Raw genomic sequence first — 23,529 nt, forward strand, 5'->3', positions numbered from 1 at the left:
ACAGGGGTGGTCACTGCCGGTACTGCAGTCTAAGACCAGTTATTCCCTTAAAGGTACATACACAACAATATTCAAAAGAAAATTAATGGTTATTATGAAACAAACAAATTGACTTCTTCAACAATACAAATCATTGAACCATTATAAAGTCCTTTTTCCTCTGCAGCAATATTAGAAACAAGCTGAAAGAAGAAGAGTGATAAGAAGACAATTCGTGGAATACGCACAAGTCTTCCAGTAGTTGTCTTTTGGTGGACAACTTTCAATTTTTCATTTGTAAGGGTCTACACCCAAATTGAAACTTTAGTCGAACATCATAAACCTTTGCCTTCCAAATACCATTGAGTTGATCAAGGCTAGAAAACCAAACTGATTTGAACTGATGTGGCTCAGTTGGAATAAGTTATAACTGAGGTTTTGTTCAAATAGCTGTGAAACCCTTTGAGATGATGTTTTGAGTAATGTTATACTGTTCCCGTGAGACTATCAGTAATCTCACTAATCTCTGCAGTATGTGTTACTGTGTTGTTACGATTCTTAATTATCATTTGATGCTCAATCGGTTCTTGTAAATTAGCAAAAGTTGATGACTATATTGCGCTAGACTTCGAGCCTGCTTTGCCATTCAATAAGATTATGTCTAATCTTCGACCTCAAATCCGCTTTCCCACCCAATCCCAATATTCCTTGATCCCCTTAGGACCAAGGTCCAAAGTGCAAGAACACGATCAATGCATTTTTTATTTGTTCCTGGAAAGTGGGCGTCACTGGCAAGGCCAGCATTTATTGCCCATCCCTAATTGCCCTCGAGAAGGTGGTGTTGAGCCACCTTCTTGAACCGTTGCAGTTCGTGTGGTGAAGGTACTCCCATAGTGTTATTAGGGAGGGAGTTCCAGGATTTTGACCCAGAGATGATGAAGGAACGATGATATAATTCCAAGTCAGGATGGTGTGTGACTTGGAGGGGAACTTGCAGGTGATAGTGTTTCCATGCGTCTGCTGCCCTTGTCCTTCTAGGTGGTAGAGGTCGCGGGTTTGGGTGGTGCTGTCGAAGAAGCCTGGGCAAGTTGCTGCAGTGCATCTTATAGATGGTAAACACTGCCAGTTATAGGCCTGGAAAATGGACTACGCCCGAGTTGGGGTGCAATCCTGGTACAGTGCTTGCTGTACGTGCCTCGTGAAGCTGACAGCAGCACAATAACAAATTAGTCTAATGGCCTTATTAAGATAGTACTGGTGAACTGAGGGCCCCAGTTGTGGCCCCAGAGGCAGATCAGTGGTGGCAAGGGGGTTGGGGGTGGGGTGGGTTGGGTTGGGAACCTGTGCAGGGAAACAGAGGAGAGGGAAGCAAGGATAAGAAGCAAAAGACAGGAAGGAGAAAAGCAAAACTGGAAGGCAGTGAAATCAAGGGTGTAAATCAAACAGGGCCACAGTAAATAATAATTCCAAAAGGACTAAGAGTGTTAAATAAACAAGCCTGAAGGCTTTGTGTCTTAATGCGAGGAGCATTCGTAATAAGGTGGAAGAGTTAGCTGTGCAAATAGATGTAAATGGATATGATATAATTGGTGTTAAGTCCGTGAATGATTGAGACACGGACTAGCAGGAGAGAAAACAAACAGATCTTTACTGGTGAAAGGCATAAACGAAACTAAACAACAGAGGCTCTCTAGCGCCTTTTATACAGGGGTGGTCACTGCCAGTACTGCAGTCTGAGACCAGTTAGTCTCTTAAAGGTACATACACAACAATTCCTCCCCTTTTAGATAAACAGTACATAACATTCATTTAACAACTAAATGATAACGAATTACAATCACAATTACTGTTGCTAGATACATTGGTTAAGTTGAAGCAATTATAAGTTCAGTCTTTGAGGAGGCTTCCTGATTCTGTCTGGATAACGCCTCTTTGGGGTAACAGGTTCTTCTGGCAATGTTGAGTCGGAATCAATGTCGTTGTTTGGTTCATCTGCTTCCAATATTACCGGTTCTGCGGTAGCTGCAATTGGAACGTCGATTTCATTACCAGGTGTATCAGATCGTGGTGTGGAGTTGACATTTTCTAGTGACTCTAGAATCTGGTCAGCATGGCGTCTTACAATGCTCTCCCCAACGTCCACGGTATACATGAGAGGTCCTTGTCGTGTACAAATCGTTCCTGGCTGCCATTTCTCAGTGCGGTAGTCCCGGGCCAAAACTGGTTGCCCTATCTTAAAACTCCTGGTCGGACTTTCATTCATATTCTGAAACTGCCTGTTCTCCACATCTCTTCGGACGTTTGGCTTAACCAAATCCAAGCGGCATCGTAGTCTTCGATTGAAGAACATCATGGCTGGAGTTTGGTTGGTAACCGCATGTGTCGCATTCCGGTAGGCAAACAAGAAGTTGTCCACCTTGTGTTGTAGGGGTATCTCTTCATTACACATTGCCTTGATAGCCTTCTTGAATGTTTGGACAAACCTCTCGGCCAATCCATTAGTGGCTGGATGATATGGGGCAGATGTGTAATGCTTAACACCATTGTTCTTTAAGAACCTCCGGAACTCTTCAGACACAAACTGTGGTCCATTGTCAGAGCAAATCTGTTCAGGCAGCCCATTCCTGGCGAATATGGTTCGTAAAACTGCGATAGTTTTTTCCGTGGTGGTTGAGGACATTTTTATTACCTCTGGCCACTTTGAATGTGCATCCACCGCAATTAAAAACATCGAGTCCATGAAGGGACCAGCAAAATCAATGTGCACCCTTTGCCATGGAGATGAGGGCCACTCCCATGGATGCAGAGGAGCTTGTGGTGGGGCGTTTTGGACCTTCTGGCATCCTGCACAGCTCTTGGTCATCTCTTCGATTTCTCTATCGATTCCCGGCCACCTCACAAATGCTCTGGCTAAGCTCTTCATTTTTACCCCACCCAGATGACCCTCATGAAGCTCATTGAGCACTCTATCCATCAACTTAGGTGGAATTACTACTCTGGATCCACACATCAAGGTTCCTCTGCACACTGACAGCTGTTCTCTTCTCGGCGAGAATGCTGGCAGCAGTGGTTCGCCATGTGCTGGCCATCCCTTCACCGTTAAATCATAGACCCGCGATAGTGTCGGGTCATTCCGTGTTTCCTTTTCTATGTTTGCATTCGTCACAGGAAGACATTCGACTGTGGTCGAGTGGAATAACTCCATTGGATCCACTGCAAGGTCTTCTTCTTCCACCGTCGGCAACGGTAGACGTGACAATCCATCAGCATTTCCATGCTGTTTAGTTCCTTTGTACTCGATGTCATATTGGTGTGCCCCTAGGAAAAAGGACCATCTCTGCAGCCGTTGTGCTGTCATTATCGGTACGCCCTTCTGAGGGTTGAAAATGGAGACAAGAGGTTGATGATCGGTTAGTAGAGTAAATTTTTGACCGTGCAGATAGTGATTGAACTTCTTCACCCCCCACACTAGGCTGAGGGCCTCTCTGTCAATCTGGGTGTAGTTACGCTCGGCAGAAGTTAACGAGCGTGACGCAAAAGCTATCGGCCTCTCCAAACCATCAAGGAATTTATGTGACAGTACAGCCCCAATGCCGTAGGGAGACGCATCACACGCCAGCCTGATTGGCAGTGCTGGGTTGTAGTGAGCCAATACTTCCTTTGAAGTGATTAAGTCCTTACTCTTCCGAAAAGCACGCTTACAATCATCGCTCCATTTCCATGCTACCCCCGTTCGTAGCAGGGCGTTCAGTGGGTGCAGAATTGTCGACAAATTCGGCATAAACTTATGATAGTAATTCACCAACCCGAGGAATGACCTCAGTTGCGACACATTTTCAGGCGCTGGGGCCTTAACAACCGCTTCAATTTTGTCAGGGGACTTATGTAACCCCTCTTCATCAATCACGTGGCCACAATACGATATCTGTTTCTTAAAAAATTCGCACTTGGTGCGGTTGGCTCGCAGCCCATGTTCCCGTAGTCTAGTGAGCACCTGTTCTAGGTTGTTAAGGTGTTCACTGTCATCTTCACCTGTTACAAGGATGTCGTCCAAGTAACACTGAGTCCCCGGAATCCCTTGCAGGACTTGTTCCATCGCTCTTTGCCATATCGCCGGAGCCGATGCTACTCCGAATACCAATCGACGATACTGGTAAAGACCTTTGTGAGTGTTTATCGTGAGATACTTCCTAGAGGACTCTTCAACCTCCATCTGCAAATATGCTTGTGCTAGGTCAATTTTTGTAAAACGCTTTCCTCCAGACAGCGAGGCGAAGATGTCTTCTATCCTTGGAAGAGGATATTGTACTGTGCGAAGGACAGGGTTCACCGTCACCTTGAAATCCCCACAGATGCGAATCTTCCTTGGCTCTCTGGACTTATTGCTTAACGTTTTCTTCATGACAGGAACGATGGGTGTCGCCCACGCGCTCCAGTCGACCTTAGACAACACGCCCGCCTTCTCCAGATTCTCCAGCTCTGCCTCGACAGCTGGGCGAGTTGCATATGGTACCGGTCTCGCTTTGAAAAACTTGGGAACTGCATTCTCTTCTATTTTTATCGAGGCGGTTACGCCTTTAAGCGTGCCCAGTTCTTGTTGAAATACCTCTTTGGCGTTAGCTAAGATTGTTAACAATCGTCCAGGAGTGACGTCTTCATCTTTTTTACTGTCCACCGTCATTGCATGAATGGAATGCCAATCTAAGTTTATCTTCCTGATCCATTCCCGTCCCAATAATGGTGGTCCACCATTTGGCAGTATGTAGAGATACAATTTCCGTATTTTCTTGCCATTGTATTCGACAGGCACCCTTATTTTTCCTCTGGGGTATACTTTTTGCCCTGTATATGTCGTCAAGACGATGGCTGTCTCTGTCAACGGTATGTGTGAAAATAGCCACTCGTAGTCTCGTCGGTTCATGATGGTTAGCGCTGATCCTGTATCCAATTCCATTTTAACTTGGGACCCTGCTATCGTGAGGGTGACCCAAATGGTTCGGTGATCCTCTTTTGCGATTACATTGTGAAGTTTGAGACAGCTTAATCTCCTGTTCTCGGATTTACTATCGCTCATCTGGTCTTCGGAACTACTGTCCATCATCTTTTGTACTTTCTTGTACGGTTCCTTCGTAGCCTTTTTGTTGTCGCTGGTCTTCTTCCTAGACCTACAAACTCATGCAATGTGTCCAATCTTCCCGCATTGTCTGCATATTTTGTCTTTGGACCAGCAGTCCTTCTGGTCATGGTTAGTTCTGCCGCAGTGATAACATTTTGCAAATCCCCGTGTCATTTCGTGGGTGCCGTATTCCTGTGGTTTTTGTTGAATTTCTGCAGCTCCCCTGGCTGCTGCTTCATACGATACTGCCACGCTGAAAGCCTTATCTAGCGTCAGCTCTTTTTCTGCGAGTAACTTCTTCTGTGTTCCTTCACTCAGGAGTCCACAGGCAAATTTGTCCCGTAGGGTATCTGCCAGTCCTGTTCCGAACTGGCAGTGCTTTGATAGCTTGCGTAGTTCCATAAGATACTCAGCATTGCTCTCATCTTTGTGCTGAGTTCTCCTGTGGAATTTAAATCTTTCTGCTATCAACAGCGGTGCAGGGTTTAAGTGTTCCTGTAGGACAGCAACAATTTCGTTAAAACTCTTCGCCTTTGGTTTGGCTGGAGTAATCAGGTCCCGTAATAGACCGTACGTTCTAGCGCCCATTAAGTTTAACAATATCGATGCCTTTTTCCCCTCCGCTATATCGTTTGCCTCAAAATATACCTCGACTCTTTCCACATACGTGGTCCAGTCCTCTAATGTATTATCAAAAGCAGTGATACAGCCAGTCTTCGGCATCTTGCAAATCTAAAATGGCGCCTCCCGCGCTTTGCCTTTTTCCCCGATTTAACAAAATGCCGCCTCCCGTGCTTTGCCTTCTTCCCCGCTGTTGTTAGTGCTGCTTTCCACGGTTTCTTGCGCGTATTCTTTTTATTTTATTATCTTCCCGTCGTAGAGCGGACCCTCTGGGACACTTCCCTCCCTCTTCTGAGGTCCGAACGCTGCCCAGCTTCGAAGCACCGGCCACGCCCTGTATGCTCCACCCTCTCTCTCTCTCTCTTTGCTTCCCGACTCGCTGCCCGGCCCCGTTGAAAGGCCACCCAATCGAGCTTCAGCCCACCGCAGCCCAGGAAGGATCAGAGCACTACCTGCCACCAGCCCGACTAGCTGGGAAACCACGGACCGAGGAACCCAGCCTGGCTCTGGACAGTCTCTCCTGCAAGTTTTTAACCCGATGATTGACGGTCGACGCCCGTTTCTCGAGTTTCAATGGCCTTTTTTTTTTCTTCTGGCTCCGACCTTCAACAACGTCGTCAGAGCTGCTGCTGAGTTGCAGGTAAGTTCGTTTCTAACTCATCGCCAGTGTTAAGTCCGTGAATGATTGAGACACGGACTAGCAGGAGAGAAAACAAACAGATCTTTACTGGTGAAAGGCATAAACGAAACTAAACAACAGAGGCTCTCTAGCGCCTTTTATACAGGGGTGGTCACTGCCAGTACTGCAGTCTGAGACCAGTTATTCTCTTAAAGGTACATACACAACAATTGGCACTATGGAGACATGGCTCTAGGGTGACCATGGCTGGGAATTCAACATCCAGGGGTATTCAATATTCAGGAAGGACAGGCAAAAAGGAAAAGGAGGTGGGGTAGCATTGCTGGTTAAAGAGGAGAGTAACACAATAGTAAGGAAGGATATTAGCTCTGATGATGTGGAATCTGTATGGGTAGAGCTGAGGAATACCAAGGGGCAGAAAATATTAGTGGGAGTTGTATACAGGCCCCCAAACATTAATGCTGAGGTTAGGAATGGCATTAAATGGGAAATTAGAGATGCGTGCAATAAGGGCACAGCAGTTATCATGGGTGACTTTAATTTACATATAGTTTGGGCTAACCAAATTAGTAACAATACTGTGGAGGAGGAATTCCTAGAGTGTATACGGGATGGTTTCCTGGACCAATATGTTGAGGAACCAACTAGAGATCAGGCCATCTTAGACTGGGTATTATGTAATGAGAAAGGATTGATTAGCAATCTTGTTGTGCAAGGCCCCTTGGGGAGGAGCGATCATAATATGATAGAATTCTTCATTAAGATGGAGAGTGAAGTAGTTGACTCAGAGACTAAGGTCCTGAATTTAAATAAAGGAAACTACGATGGTATGAGGCACGAGTTGGCTAGGATGGATTGGGGAACGTTACTTAAAGGGTTGATGGTGGATAGGCAATGGCAAACATTTAAAGATCGCATGGATGAACTACAGAATTTGTTCAACCCTGTTTGGCATTAAAATAAAACAAAAAAGGTGGCGCAACCATGGCTAACAAGGGAAATTAGGGATAGCATAAGATCCAAGGAGCGGACATATACATTGGCTGGAAAAAGCAGCAAACCTGAGGATTGGGAGCAGTTTAGGATTCAGCAAAGGAGGACAAAGGGATTAATTAAGAGGGGGAAAATAGAATCTGAGAGTAAGCTTCCAGGGAACATAAAAACTGACTGTATAAGCTTTTATAGATATGTGAAGGGAAAAAGATTGGTGAAGTCAAGCGTAGGTCCCTTGCAGTCAGAATCAGGGGAATTTATAATGGGGAACAAAGAAATGGCAGACCAATTAAATACATATTTTGATTCTGTCTTCACAAAGGAGGACACAAATAACCTCCCAGAAATGTCAGGGAACATAGGGTCTGATGAAAGGGAGGAACTGAAAGAAATCAGTATTTGTAGAGAAATGGTGTTAGGGAAATTGATGGGATTGAAGGCCGATAAATCCCCAGGGCCTAATAATCTACATCCTAGGGTACTTAAGGAAGTGGCCCTAGAAATAGTAGATGCATTGCTGATCATCTTCCAACATTCGATGGAATCTGGAACAGTACCCATTGATTGGAGGGTAGCTAATGTTACCCCACTATTCAAAAAAGGTGGTAGAGAGAAAACGGGGAATTACAGACCGGTAAGCCTGACATCGGTAGTGGGGAAAGTGCTAGACTCCATTATAAATGATGTAATAACAGTGACAGGATCAGACAAAGTCAACATGGATTTACAAAAGGTAAATCGTGCTTGACTAATCTACTGGAATTTTTTGAGGATGTAACTGGTAAAATAGATAAGGGAGAACCAGTGGATGTGGTGTATTTGGACTTTCAGAAGGCTTTCGATAAGGTCCCACATAAGAGATTCTCATGTAAAATTAAGGCACATGGGATTGGGGGCAAGGTATTGACTTGGATAGAGAACTGGTTGGCAGATAGAAAGCAAAGAGATGGAATAAACGTGTCTTTTTCCGAGTGGCAGGCAGTGACTAGTGGGGTACCGCAGGGATCGGTCCTTGGACCCCAGCTATTCACAATATATATTAATGATCTAGACAAGGGAATTGGATGTAATATCTCCAAATTTGCAGACGACACAAAGCTGGGTGGGCGTGTGTGCTGTGAGGAGGATGCCGAGAAACTCCAGGATGATTTGGACAGGTAGGGTGATTGGACAGGTGCATGGCAGATACAGTATAATGTGGATAAATGCGAGGTTATCCACTTTGGTGGCAAAAACAGGAAGACAGATTATTATCTGAATGGCAATAGATTGGGAAAAGGGGATGTACAACGAGACCTGGGTGTCCTTGTGCACCAGTCGCTGAAGGTAAGCTTGCAGGTGCAGCAGGCAGTTAAGAAGGCAAATGGTATGTTGGCCTTCATAGCGAGAGGTTTTGAGTACAGGAACAGGGATGTCTTGCTGCAGTTGTACAGGGCCTTGGTGAGACCACATCTTGAGTATTGTGTGCAGTTTTGTTCGCCTTATCTGAGGAAGGATATTCTTGCCATGGAAGGAGTTCAGCGAAGATTCACCAGGCTGATACCTGGGATGGCAGGAATGACGTATGAGGAGAGATTGGGTCAATTGGGCTTGTACTCGCTGGAGTTTAGAAGAATGAGAGGGGATCTCATTAAAACTTATAAAATTCTGTCAGGACTGGACAGACTAGATGCAGGGAGGATGTTCCTGATGGTCGGGGAATCCAGAACCAGGGGTCACAGTCTAAGGATAAGGTGTAGGCCTTTTAGGACAGAAATGAGGAGGAATTTCTTCACCCAGAGAGTGGTGAACCTGTGGAATTCTCTACCACAGAAGGCAGTAGAGGCCAATTCATTAAATATATTCAAGAAGGAGTTGGATATATTTCTTAAGGCTAAAGGGATCAAGGTGTATGGGGAGAAAGCAGGGACCGGGTACTGAACTTGGATGGTCAGCCATGATCGCATTGAATGGCGGAGCAGGCTAGAGGGGTCGTATGGCCTACTCCTGCTCCTATCTTCTATGTTTCTATCTCCAAGTTTGCGGACGACACAAAGCTGGGTGGGCGTGTGTGCTGTGAGGAGGATGCAGAGAAACTCCAGTATTATTTGGACAGGTTGGGTGATTCACAGAATCACAGAATCACAGAAACCCCACAGTGCAGATAGAGGCCATTTCAGCCCATCGAGCCTGCACCGACACATATCCCACCCGATCCCCGTAACCCCTACATCAACACATATCCCACCCTATCCCCGTGTATTTAATCCCCCTAACACTAAGGGTCAATTTATCATAGCCAATCAACCTAACCCGCACATCTTTGGACTGTGGGAGGAAACCGGAGCACCCGGAGGAAACCCACGCAAACACGGGGAGAATGTGCAAACTCCACACAGACAGTCACCCGAGGCCAGATTCGAACCCGGGTCTCTGGCGCTGTGAGGCAACAGTGCTAACCACTATGCCACCATGCTGTTTGGGCAGATGCATGGCAGATGCAGTATAATGTAGATAAATGCGAGGTTATCCACTTTGGTGACAAAAACAGGAAGGCAGATTATTATCTGAACGGCAATAGATTGGGAAAAGGGGAAGTGTAATGAGATCTGGGTGTCCTTGTGCACCTGTCGCTGAAGGTAAGCATGCAGGTGCAGCAGGCGGTTAAGAAGGCAAATGGTATGTTGGCCTTCATCGCGAGAGGATTTGTGTACAGGAGCAAGGATGTCTTGCAGCAGTTGTACAGGGCTTGGTGAGACCACACCTTGAGTATTGTGTGCAGTTTTCGTCGCCTTATCTCAGGAAGGATGTTCTTGCCATAGAGGGAGTGCACCGAAGATTCACCAGGCTGATACCTGGGATGGCAGGAATGACGTATGAGGAGAGATTGGGTCGATTGGGCTTATATTCGCTGGAGTATAGAAGAATGAGAGGGGATCTCATTGAAACTTATAAAATTCTAACATGACTAGACAGGCTAGATGCAGGAAGGATGTTCCTGATGGCGGGGGAGTCCAGAACCAAGGTCACAGTCTAAGGATAAGGGGGAAGCCATTTAGGACTGAGATGAGGAGGAATTTCTTCACCCAGAGAGTGGTGAACCTGTGGAATTCTCTACCACAGAAGGCAGTTGAGGCCAATTCATTAAATACATTCAAGAAGGAGTTAGATATATTTCTTAAAGCTAAAGAGATCAAGGGATATGGGGAGAAAGCAGGGAACGGGTACTGAATTTGGATGATCAGCCATGGTCTCATTAAATGGCAGAGCAGGCTCGAGGGGCCGAATGGCCTACTCCTGCTCCTATCTTCTATGTTTCTATAATATGACCAGCTAGGATGCCGTCCAAAGATCTCAGGTGAGGCCAGGAGGTGGGAGACAATTGGGAGGATTCTTGCTCCTCCCCACTCCACATTTAGGTAAGTAAAAAAAAATCCTGTTGTGGTGGCCTCTCTAAAAGGACCTCTGTTTGGGTTGCATGTAGACCAGGTAACCCTGGACACAGTAGGCCTGATGCCTGCTGTGATGAGGGTAAACAAATTTTGGTTTGTTTCCTAAAACAAGCGTAGGCTCCTTATTATTATAGCCAAGGGCCTTAATGCCTGTTTTAGGCGGCTGCCTGGGATGCCTCTACAGCACATAAACCAACATGGTGTCAGACGTGTTTCTGATGCTGTTCAGTTCAGGAAGTTGTCCCCCTAAATTGGACTTCTTTGCACACGCTTTAGGCACAAAGTCCATTTTCACCCCCATAGAGTTGAGCTGTTGAAGGGATATGTGTTTAGCAAGGGGGAAATCAAGCTTCTCGGGGACAGCTTTAGCATGAAAGACATGGCTGTATCAATTGAAATCAGGAGAATTAGTGAGGCACGAATCGAACAAGCGAAGATGAACTAAGGGATAGTGATAAAAAGGAATGACGGCTAGTGCAAAAGTTTTATCATAGAAAACGTTGGTGCAATTATGACGGAAATAACTAGAATTGTACGCAGGTGTGCAAGATAATATTATGCAGCCCCAAGCATTGGACCACCTTCAGATGTGAACATTTAGGATCCTAGCAAGGAGGACCAACTTGTCTGTATTATAACCTCTCACACAGAAACAGCAAAAACTGCCTTTGTGCTGATTTGCTACCATAGAAGCAAAGCCTCTAAGCTGAATTGGCAGGCCCAAAAATAGATCAGTGTACTGTATTGATAAGTTGCCTAAATACAATATAGCCCACTGAAATAGCTCTAAGGGACTTTGAGCGATTGGTTGGAGCCAAATTGTCTGGAGCTTTTCGAGGGCTGTTCTCTGGTTTGCTTTCTTTTTAGTCTTTGGAAGAGGTAGTTGGAGAAAGTTTAGCCTCTGCCAGAGTTGCAAATTAACATAAAGCTTAATAATATTAATAAAACCTTTATGTTTGCATATGTTCCTAAAAATTCGCTTGTGGAAAGTACATTTAAAAAAATCAAGATTCTGTGTAATGGTGATTTTGTTCTGCATCTGTTTTTATAAAGTTTTGTGTTATGTTACTTGTAGGAAGTGGCTCTGTTCCTGATATAATCATAATAGTGATATTGGCACTAATACATCAAAAAAAATAAACTGACAGCAACATCCAACATGGCGCCTTATAGGTGCAATGTTACATAATGTTATATGTTGATGAGTGGAGAGAACGTACCTAAACGTACGCTTGGGGACAAAGACAAAGAGGATATCTGCAACACTCCAAATGAAGAAACAGAAAAGGCCCTGCCCTCCTTGCAAACTACCGCCCCCATCTCCAACCTCCCTTTCCTCTCCTAAGTCCTTGACCGTGTTGAATCCCTCCAATCAGGTTTCTGCCCTTGCCACAGTAACAAAACGGCTCTCATCAAAGTCACAAATGACATCCTTTGTGACTGTGACAAAGGTAAACTATCCCTCCTCGTCCTTCTTGACTTGTCTGCAGCCTTTGACACGGTTGACCACTCCATCCTTCTCCAATGCCTCTCCACCGTCGTCCAGCTGGGTGGGACAGCACTCGCCTGGTTCCATTCTTATCTATCTAATCATAGCCAGAGAATCACCTGCAATGGCTTATCTTCCGGCTCCCGCATCATTACCTCTGGTTTCCCCCAAGGATCTATCCTTGGCCACCTCCTATTTCTCATCTACACGTTGCCCCTTGGTGACATCATCCAAAAACACAGCGTCAGTTTCCACATGTACGCTGACGACACCCAGCTCTACCTCACTACCACTTCTCTCAACCCCTCCACAGTCTCTAAATTGTTAGACTGCTTGTCCGACATCCAGTTCTGGATGAGCAGAAATTTTCTCCAATTAAATAGTGGGAAGACTGAAGCCATTGTTTTCGGTCCCCCCCACAAACTCCGTTCCCTAGCCACTGACTCCATCCCTCTCCTTGAGATCTGTCTGAGGCTGAACCACACCGTTCGCAAACTTGATGTCATATTTGACCCTGAAATTAGCTTCCGACCACATATCCGTAGCATAACTAAGACCGCCTATTTCCACCTCTGTAACATTGCCTGTCTCTGCCCTTGCCTCAGCTCATCCATTGTTGAAACCCTCATCCATGCCTTTATTACCTCTAGACTTGACTATTCCAACACACTCCTGGCTGGCCTCCCACATTCTACCCTACGTAAATTTGAGGTCATCCAAAACTCGGCTGCCCGTGTCCTAACTCGCACCAAGTCCTGTTTACCCATCACCCCTGTGCTCCCTGACCTACATTGGCTCCCGGTTAAGCAACGCCTCGATTTCAAAATTCTTATCCTTGTTTTCAAATCCCTCCATGGCCTCGCCCCTCCCTATCTCCGTAATCTCCTTCAGCCCCACAACCCCCCGAGATATCTGCGTGCCTCTAATCCTGTCCTCTTGAGCATTCCTGATTATAATCGCTCAACCATTGGTGGCCATGCCTTCTGTTGCCTAGGCCCTAAGCTCTGGAATTCTCTGCCTAAACCTCTCCGCCTCTCTACCTCTCTTCCCTCCTTTAAGATGCTCCTTAAAACCTACCTCTTTGACCAAGCTTTTGGTCACCTGCCCTAATCTCTCCTTATATGGCTCGGTGTCAATTTTTTTGTCTTTTAACACTCCTGTGAAGCGCCTTGGGACATTTTACGACGTTAAAGGCACTATATAAATACAAGTTGTTGTTGTTGTTATGTTCCTTTTGGGATAAGTGGCTATCAGAACCTGAATTTAGAGACTGGATTGCAAAACATAATGGCACGATTCACCACATGCCCAATGTCACTCTCCATTGAAAATAAAAGTGTCGGTGCTATGAGAAAGCCCATGATCAGACAGCAATATCACGTCAGCGAGAGTGAAGAATGTTAGCAGCAATTTGGCTAAATATTTCACAAACACTGCTGAGGAGACAATCGTGGGGGGTGGGTGGGTTGAGGGGAGAGTGGGTTGGGGGCAGATTGGCCATCGTGGCAGGAGGCAGAGATTGAGGCTGGCGGGAGGGAGAGAGAGGCCATTGTGTGGGGGGGGGAAGAGATCTGGGAGAGAGATCTGGGCTGTAGGGAGGGAGAGGCCATCATGGCAGGGGAGAGAGATCTGGGAGAGAGATCTGGGCTGTAGGGAGGGAGAGGCCATCATGGCAGGGGAGAGAGATCTGGGCCGTAGGGAGGGAGAGGCCATCGTGGCGGGGGAGAGAGATCTGGGCTGAAGGGAGGGAGAGGCCATCGCGGCGGGGGAGAGAGATCTGGGCTGTAGGGAGGGAGAGGCCATCGTGGCGGGGGAGAGAGATCTGGGCTGTAGGGAGGGAGAGGCCATCGTGGCAGGGGAGAGAGATCTGGGCTGAAGGGAGGGAGAGGACATTGTGGCGGGGGAGAGAGATCTGGGCTGTAGGGAGGGAGAGGCCTTCGTGGCGGGGGAGAGAGATCTGGGCTGTAGGGAGGGAGAGGCCATCGTGGCAGGGGAGAGAGATCTGGGCTGAAGGGAGGGAGAGGACATTGTGGCGGGGGAGAGAGATCTGGGCTGTAGGGAGGGAGAGGCCATCGGGGTGTTGGGGGGGGTGTGTGGAGAGATTGGCCACGGTCAGCAGGGGGGAGGCCAAAGGCTTCCTTAAGGGGCCTGGGGTGAACACTCCTGCTCCTCCTGGCCCACAAGGACTGCTGAGAAGGGCAATTACCATGTGGAGCCGTCCGCTCCCGCCTCCCTTTCACTGCTGGGTTTCCCGACCCCTGGGAAACCCATGTAGCAGCAGTGAATTTTAAATCTGGCTCCCAATTGCACTGTGGGAGCCCAATTTAAATATGTTAATGAAGTGGCCCTCTCCTCCATGGCTTGATAATCTGCCACCACAAAAAAAGCAGTGGACACGGACGTGTTGGGGTCTCGTTCTGCCACAGCCCCTCCCCCACCCCCACCAGCCACCACTCTCTCCCGTCTGTCGTGGTGGGGGGGGAGTGGGGGGGGGGATGGTTAATATCGAGGCCAATAACTCATTTTCCATAGCCATAGACATCTCAAGTAAGGGCAAGGTTAAATACTACCCACAGTACTTTTCCACATCCAGTGGTGTTAGAGAGGGTTTGCTTTGAAGATTCTGAAGAAACAACCAATCTTATAAGCAACAAAATATGTAATTTTGGATGACAATGGCTTGAAGGTTGAAAGTGTCCTTTGCGACTGACAATACGTCGGTTAATTATAGGAAAATTTCTAGCCTCTGGTCTGTTCTCGGATTTTGTATTAGATTTGCTTGTACTGAAGATTTGCAAGATCTCAATAAGCAAAGAACTGTGTGAGGTTACATTTAAATTTTTGCCTGAAAAATTATACTCAGCACTATTATACCATGATAACCTTTGTGTTTCCATTACTATTATCAGTTGTACAAATATTTTTTCAGGTCATGGAACAATATCTAATACATACATTGCAGATGACACAATTCTCACAGATAAATATAGATTAAATCCAAAATGCTTAACGCAAAGTATATTTCAAGGCTCGCAGGTTGCCAACATTTTCACACAAAATTAATTTCACTGAAAGACATTTGTGGTAAAGTTAAATGCTCGAACGCTGCGAATTTTGGCATAAAAACTTTCCCCATTGACACTATTAAGAACAGCGTACAATTCTAAATGTTTGATTAGAATTATTACTTTACAGGTTTGGGACATTCTTTGATATCCCAGGGTTAGGAGGCATGGCGATGGTGGTGGTGGGAAGGAGTGATCTTTTTAAGGATTCCTTTAAAACAGCGCATAGTATCTGTAGGAGATCTCAGGGCAGTTATTATGTGTATGAAGTGGGGTGGTAAAAGAACAATGGCAGTACTGCCTGTCGTTTGACATTGGAACAGACAGCAAGCTTTAGAGCAATCTTTATTCAAAGTTGAAATTTAGAAGGCGATTACAGAATGGTAAGTCCGAGTATTTTATTTTGACATACGTTGTATGATTTGGAGTGCATTCTGGGAGTAAATTTCCTCCTCATTTTCAGCATACAAACCGTGCAGGAACAGCACGGAAATTTTTTTTTAGTGAGGAAATTCGGTTGGAAGCTGCTTCTGCTGTGTGTGTGCCTTTAAATACTTCCTCAGAGTTTCCTTGCACTTTTTGAACCTTCCCGCAATCAGTCTGCTAAGTTGCCACTGGCCTCACTTGCATCTGTCAGAGTGAGATCCAGTGGAGTTGCACCTCCGTGTTTCCTGGGTTTGCGCTGTTGTTGCACTCTGGGATAAATGAAATACTGCAGCTGAAGTAAGGAGTTTGCGAGCTCGAACAGCCTGCAAAGTTTATACAGCAATATCTGCAGCTTGGAACTGCATTTAGAATCATTTTGTTGCATTTTTTTCTACCAAGACCTGCACTTGATTCTGACTGCCTATCACAGGGTAGCAACGGGTGAATCACTTTAAAAAAAAAAAAGGGGCAACAGCACTATAACTCATTTCAAGGAAATTCAAGGCCTCTATGTTGGCATCTTGCACTGTTCTGTATTTTATGTGCAGTGCACTGTGTATGTATGTAAAGGAGCCACTTCAGCACGTTACTTGACAAAGTTGCAATTCTATGAGAAAACAGTGAGGTGTCAATTGCCAATTTTCTGTACCATTATTTACACTGTTCTGAAGCAGCATAAAAAATGTCACTACATATAAATGGCTGTGTTTCACTGAATGACTCAAGATTACAATGGCAGATGGGTATCGGTGGTACTGCCACGGGTGAGTTGTACAAAGAGAGCCATCCCTCAGGATTCACAAACGTCACATTAGTTTTACAGATTGGTCTGACATGCACTATTTACAGAGATTTACATTTAATAAGAAAATGCTTTGACCTGTGTGAGGAGTTAAAAGAGGATCTGGAATGTTGTGCTGCCATGAATTATCGACAGCTGGTGTTAGTGAAGTTGGCCGCTGCTCACCTATTTACAGGCACCTTTCCAACTCCCAGCAGAATAGCCATAGGCATCAGTCAGTCAATTCAAGGAAATTCTGCCTTTCTTAGTTTGCTGAATCAGAAACAAACAACAATTCCTTGCCATTAATGCTTTCCTTTACATCCTGGGTGCTGGCAACAGTATCCATCTGTGCAGTTACACAGAAACCATAAATAGACTACAACAGGAAAGGTTTCCAATATTTTAAGTGTTTTCTGATTTCAACGATGTCTATGCCAATTATCCAGGCAACGCCCTTAATTTATTTATTCCTTTAAATTCTAAGTTAGCAAGAGGTTAATGATTAATGCCCGGTTTAAATAAAACTAACTTTGTAGCACTAGGCATACACCATGAATTCCCTCCTTGTACTATCAGAGCCCTACAGGTATAAAAGAGAGAACCAAAATCTTTCACACTGGAACTCCAAGCCCAATTCTACAATATGGCTACTGCCCCTTTCAATTGGAAAGACCTTTTTTCCCCTACAGGACCCTTCAGCAAAGGTGCTAGTTACATGCCTGTAACATATAATATGTAAAGTACTGCTGAAATAATAAAACTACAGCTTATTTTAAACAGCTTATGCAATGTATAATACATTACGCTGCTTTTCCCTTAAAAAAAAGTATGTTTCCCTCTCAAATACAACAAAGCTATGGTCCCACATTTCCCAGCATTACATGTACCACATACAAAAATTCCTGACTTTTTTTCTTTTAAATGAACTACAAATCCAGTTTAATAACAGGTTTGCGGAGCCTTCCTGACCTCCTTACAAAAGATTTTGGTGTTGAACCAATTTTCGGGCTGTTTTGTTTTGGTTCTGAACAATTCACTGAACTGCTCTCACCAACATACTTTTCACTTGGTCTCACAACTTTAGGTTTGGCGGTGGCTTTGTGACTGTAGACCTCAGCTGCACTAGTCACTTGAGTTGGACGGAGCTCCCTAGCATTCTTAGACACCGGGCTGGATTTTCTCAGCCCCGAGGAGGCGGGCATGGAGGTGGGACTGCCGGTAAAGTAGCAGAAAGCGGGGGCGGATGGCAAACCCACCCCCATCCCGCCTCCGTGCCCTTTTGCCAGGAGGCGGGAAGATGTGCTGCTTCGGGCCCCGTCTCCTGGAGGCAGGAAAGGCATTTAATCCTTTTAACTGCCTGTTAACAGGCAGTTACAGGCAGAAAAAAGGATTAGTGCCATTTTAGCTTCACAGGTGAAGGCTTCCCAACCTCAGAGTACCCCGTCGGGTTGGAGGAGTCGAGTAGGAGGTCTGCGGTGGTTGGAGGCATCTGGAAGTAAGATGTAGAGGCGAGTGATGGGTGTAAGTGTGGAGTGGTAAAGTGAGTGATAAGTTTTTAAAAATGTTCACATACCTTGTTTTCTTCCTACAGCCTTCAGCCGCACTGGATCGGGAGACCCGACATCCTCCTTGTCGATTTCACAGATTGGCTGTTGGATCCTTGAATTCTGTGGTGTTAAATTTCTCGGGATTAAGGTGTAGTGGGGACAGTTGGTAAATAAAGCGCCCTAGAGTATATCTGTAACTGGGGTATTGAATTAATTTTTAAATTAATTAAAGGAGTAAGTCATGGCAGGAGAGCTCAGACCCGTGTTCTGCTCCTCTTGCTCCATGTGGGAAATCAGGGACGCTGCCAGTGTCCCTGACGACCATGTGTGCGGGAAATGCATCCAGCTGCAGCTACTTGTAGACCGCATTGCGGCGCTCGAGCTGCGGGTGGATGGGTTGTGGAGCATGCGCGATGCTGAGAGGCTCGTGGATACCACGTTTAGCGAGTTGTGCACGCCTCAGGGTAGGGCAGCACAGGGAGTGACCATCAGGCGGAGCAACAAAGGCAGGCAGGTAGTGCAGGGAACCCCTGCGGACATCCCCCTTTCAAACAGGTATACCGCTTTGGATACTGTTGAGGGGGATGACGCACCAGGGGAAGGCAGCAGCAGCCAACTTCCTGGCACTGGGGGTGCTCCTGCTGCCCAGGAGGGGGGGAAAAAGAGTGGGAGAGCAATAGTGGTAGGGGATTCTATAGTAAGGGGAACAGATAGGCGTTTCTGTGGCCGCAAACGTGACTCCAGGATGGTTTGTTGCCTCCCTGGTGCCAGGGTCAAGGATGTCACTGAGCGGCTGCAGGGCATTCTGGAGGGGGAGGGTGAACAGCCAGTGGTCGTGGTCCACATTGGTACCAACGACATAGGTAAAAAGAGGGATGAGGTCCTGCATCAAGAATTTAGGGAGCTAGGTAACAGATTAAAGGGCAGGACCTCAAAGGGTGTAATCTCTGGATTACTCCCAGTGCCACGTGCTAGTAAGTATAGGAATGGGAGGATAGAGCAGATGAATGCGTGGCTAAAGAGTTGGTGTAGGGGGGAGGGTTTTACTTTCCTGGATCACTGGGCCTGCTTCTGGGAAAGGTGGGACTTGTACAAGTCGGACGGGTTGCACCTGAACCAGAGCGGGACAAATATCCTTGCGGGGAGGTTTGCTAGCACTGTCGGGGGGGGTTTAAACTAACATGGCAGGGGGATGGGATACAGAGGGAAGCTGAAATAGGGGGGGATGTGCTGCCAATTATGGAGGAAAAAACAAGTCAGCTTGGTAGACAGGGCAAATATATAAGGGCAAGGCTGGATGGCATCTATTTTAATGCAAGGAGTCTTGCAAATAAGGTGGATGAACTGAAGGTGTTGATAAACACATGGGAGTATGATATTGTTGCTATCACGGAGACATGGTTGAGGGAGGGGCAAGACTGGCAGCTCAATATTCCGGGGTACAGAATCTTCAGGCGAGACAGAGGGGGAGGTATAAGAGGAGGGGGTGTCGCAATATTAATTAAGGAGTCAATTACTGCAGTAAGGAGGGATGATATATTAGCAGGGTCCTCTAATGAGGCCATATGGGTGGAGCTTAAAAACAAAAAGGGGGCAAGCACTTTGCTGGGAGTGTACTATAGGCCTCCAAACAGTCAGGGGGAAATAGAGGAACAGATATGTAGGCAAATCTCAGAGAAATGTGCAAATAATAGGGTAATAATAATGGGGGATTTCAACTTCCCCAATATTAACTGGGATAGTCAAAGTGTGAAAGGCTCAGAGGGTGTAGAATTCTTAAAGTGCATCCAGGAGAGCTTTTTGAGCCAGCATGTAGAAAGTCCTACAAGAGAGGGGGCGGTACTGGACCTAATTCTAGGGAATGTGGCCGGCCAAGTGGAAAAAGTGCTAGTAGGTGAGCACTTTGGTGATAGTGACCATAATATGGTAAGATTTAAGGTGGTCATGGAAAAGGACAGGGATGGGCCGGAAATAAAGGTTCTAAATTGGGGGAAGGCCGATTTTAATAGGATAAGGCAGGATCTGGCCAAAATGGACTGGGATCAGCTACTTGTAGGAAAATCCGCATCGGAGCAATGGGAGGCTTTCAGAAGGGAGATTGAGATCATACAAGGGCAACATGTTCCCATAAATGTCAAGAGTGGTTCCAAAAACCACAGGGAACCGTGGATGTCAGGGGATATACGGGAATGGATTAGGAAAAAAAGGAGGGCTTTTGGTAGATACAAAAGGCTAAAGACGGAGGAAGCCCTAGAGGAGTACAAAAAGTGCAGGGGGATACTTAAAAAAGAAATTAGGAGATCAAGGAGGGGCCATGAAATAACACTGGCGAGCAAAATAAAGGAAAATCCGAAGATGTTTTATAAGTATATTAAGGGTAAAAGGATAACTAGGGAAAAAATAGGGCCCATTAGGGACAAAAGTGGCAATCTGTGTGTGGAGCCGGAAGATGTAGGAGGGGTTCTAAATGAATTTTTTGCATCTGTTTTCACTATGGAGAAGGACGATGTAGACATAGAAATAGGGCGGGGGGACTGTGATATGCTCGAACATATTAACATCGAGAGGGAGGAGGTATTGGCGGTTTTAGCTGGCCTAAAAATGGATAAATCCCCAGGCCCGGATGAAATGTACCCCAGGCTGCTGTGTGAGGCAAAGGAGGAGATTGCGGGGGCTCTAACACATATATTCAGGACCTCTCTGGCCACAGGGGATGTGCCAGAGGACTGGAGAACCGCTAATGTAGTACCATTATTCAAGAAGGGTAGTAGGGAAAAACCGGGGAACTACAGGCCAGTGAGCCTAACATCAGTGGTAGGAAAATTACTGGAAAAAATCCTGAGGGACAAAATTTGTCTCCACTTGGAGAGGCAAGGATTAATCAGGGATAGTCAACATGGCTTTGTCAAGGGAAGATCATGTCTGACTAATTTGATTGAATTTTTTGAGGGGGTGACTAGGTGTGTGGATGAGGGTAACGCAGTGGATGTGGTATACATGGATTTCAGTAAGGCCTTCGATAAAGTCCCGCACAGGAGACTGGTCAAGAAGGTAAGAGCCCATGGAATCCAGGGTGCCTTGGCACATTGGATACAAAACTGGCTTAGTGGCAGAAGGCAGAGGGTGATGGTCGAAGGTTGTTTTTGTGACTGGAAACCTGTGGCCAGTGGGGTACCACAGGGATCGGTGCTGGGTCCCTTGCTGTTTGTGGTCTACATTAATGACTTGGATATGAATGTAAAGGGTATGATCAGTAAATTCGCGGATGATACTAAAATTGGTAGGGTGGTAAATAACGAGGAGGGTAGCCTCAGTCTGCAGAACGATATAGATGGGTTGGTCAGATGGGCGGAACAGTGGCAAATGGAATTTAACCCGGAAAAGTGCGAGGTGATGCACTTTGCGGGGTCTAACAAGGCAAGGGAATACACAATGAAGGGAAAGACCCTAGGCAAGACGGAGGGTCAGAGGGATCTGGGTGTGCAGGTACACAGATCCCTGAAGGCGGCGGAACAGGTGGATAAGGTGGTAAAAAAGGCATATGGGATACTTGCCTTCATTAGCCGAGGCATTGAATATAAGAGCAAGGAGGTTATGATGGAGCTGTATAAAACACTGGTTAGGCCACAGCTGGAATACTGTGTGCAGTTCTGGTCGCCACACTACAGGAAAGATGTGATCGCGTTAGAGAGGGTGCAGAGGAGGTTCACCAGGATGTTACCAGGGCTGGAGCGCTTCAGCTATGAAGAGAGACTGGGCAGATTGGGTTTGTTTTCCTTGGAGCAGAGGAGGCTGAGGGGGGACATGATTGAGGTGTACAAAATTGTGAGGGGCATAGATAGGATGGATGCTGAGGAGCTTTTCCCCTTAGTAGAGGGGTCAATAACTAGGGGGCATAGATTCAAGGTAAAGGGCGGGAGGTTTAGAGGGGATTTGAGAAAGAACTTTTTCACCCAGAGGGTGGTTGGAGTCTGGAACTCACTGCCTGAAAGGGTTGTGGAGGCAGAAACCCTCACAACATTTAAGAAGCATTTGGATGAGCATTTGAAATGCCATAGCATACAAGGCTACGGGCCAAATGCTGGAATATGGGATTAGATTAGACAGGGCTTGATGGCCGGCATGGACACGATGGGCCGAAGGGCCTCTATCCGTGCTGTATTACTCTATGACTCTATGACTCTAACCAACAGCCATGAGAAATTTATAAAGTTGAAAGGTTTGATGAGTCCTGAACACAAGGACTCATCAAACTACAGAGAATGTCAGTGTTTGACAGTTTCACAGATCTGTCTTCCCCCTCCCCTCATTCTTCCTGCTCCCCCATTCTTTACCCCCCATTCTTCCCCCTCCCCCATTCTTCTCCCTCACCCCAATTCTTCCCCTCCCCCCATTCTCTCCCCCTCCCCCATTCTTTCCCCCCAATTCTGCCCCCTCCCCATTCTTCCCCCTCCTCCCCAATCTGCCCTCCTCCCAATTCTACCCCCCATATTTCCCCTCCCCATTCTTTCCCCTTCCCCATTCTTACCCCTCCCCATGCTTCCCCTCTCCTCCCCATTCTTCCCCCCTCCCCCCATTCTTCCCCCTCCCCCAATTCTTCCCACAATTCTTTCCCCCTCCCTCATTCTTCCCCTCCCTCATTCTTCCCCTCCCCTCCTCTAATTTGCTCCCTCCCTCCTCCCCTCCCCTCCCCTCCTCCTACCCCCTCCTCCCTCCTCCGACCCCCTCCTCCTCCCCAATCTCCTCCCCCCTCCTCCTCCCCTCCTCTCCTCCTCCTCCTCCTCCCCCCTTCTCCCCTCCTCCCCCTCCTCCCCTCCTCCTGCTCCCCCTCCTCTTCCCCTCCTTCTCCTCCCCCCTCCCTCCTTCCTCCCCCCTCCTCCTCCTCCTCCTCCCCTCCCTCCTCCTCCTCCTCCCCCTCCTCCTCCTCCACTTAGAGGATGGTGAAGCTTTGGACTTCTCTACCCCAGAGGGCTGTGGAGGCTCAGTTGTTGAGTATATTCAAGGCAGAGATTGATAGAGTTTTGAATATTAAGGGACTCAAGGGATATGGGGATAGTGCAGAAAAGTGGAGATGAGGTAGAAGATCAGCCATGATCTTATTGAATGGCGGAACAGGCTCGAAGGGCCAAATATAGAAACATAGAAGATAGGAGCAGGAGTAGGCCATTCGGCCCCTCGAGCCTGCTTCACCATTCAATGCGATCATGGCTGATCATCCAAATTCAGTACCCGGTCCCTGCTTTCTCCCCATACCCCTTGATCCCTTTTGCCTTAAGAAATATATCCAACTCCTTCTTGAATATATTTAATGTATTGGCCTCTACTGCCTTCTGTGGTAGAGAATTCCACAGGTTCACCACTCTCTGGGTGAAGAAATTCCTCCTCATTTCTGTCCTAAATGGCCTACCCCTTATCCATAGACTGTGACCCCTGGTTCT

Source organism: Somniosus microcephalus, chromosome 11 (genome assembly GCF_052327205.1).
Source record: "Somniosus microcephalus isolate GS21.2 chromosome 11, FLI_Smic_1.0, whole genome shotgun sequence".
Lineage (NCBI taxonomy): Eukaryota > Metazoa > Chordata > Chondrichthyes > Squaliformes > Somniosidae > Somniosus > Somniosus microcephalus.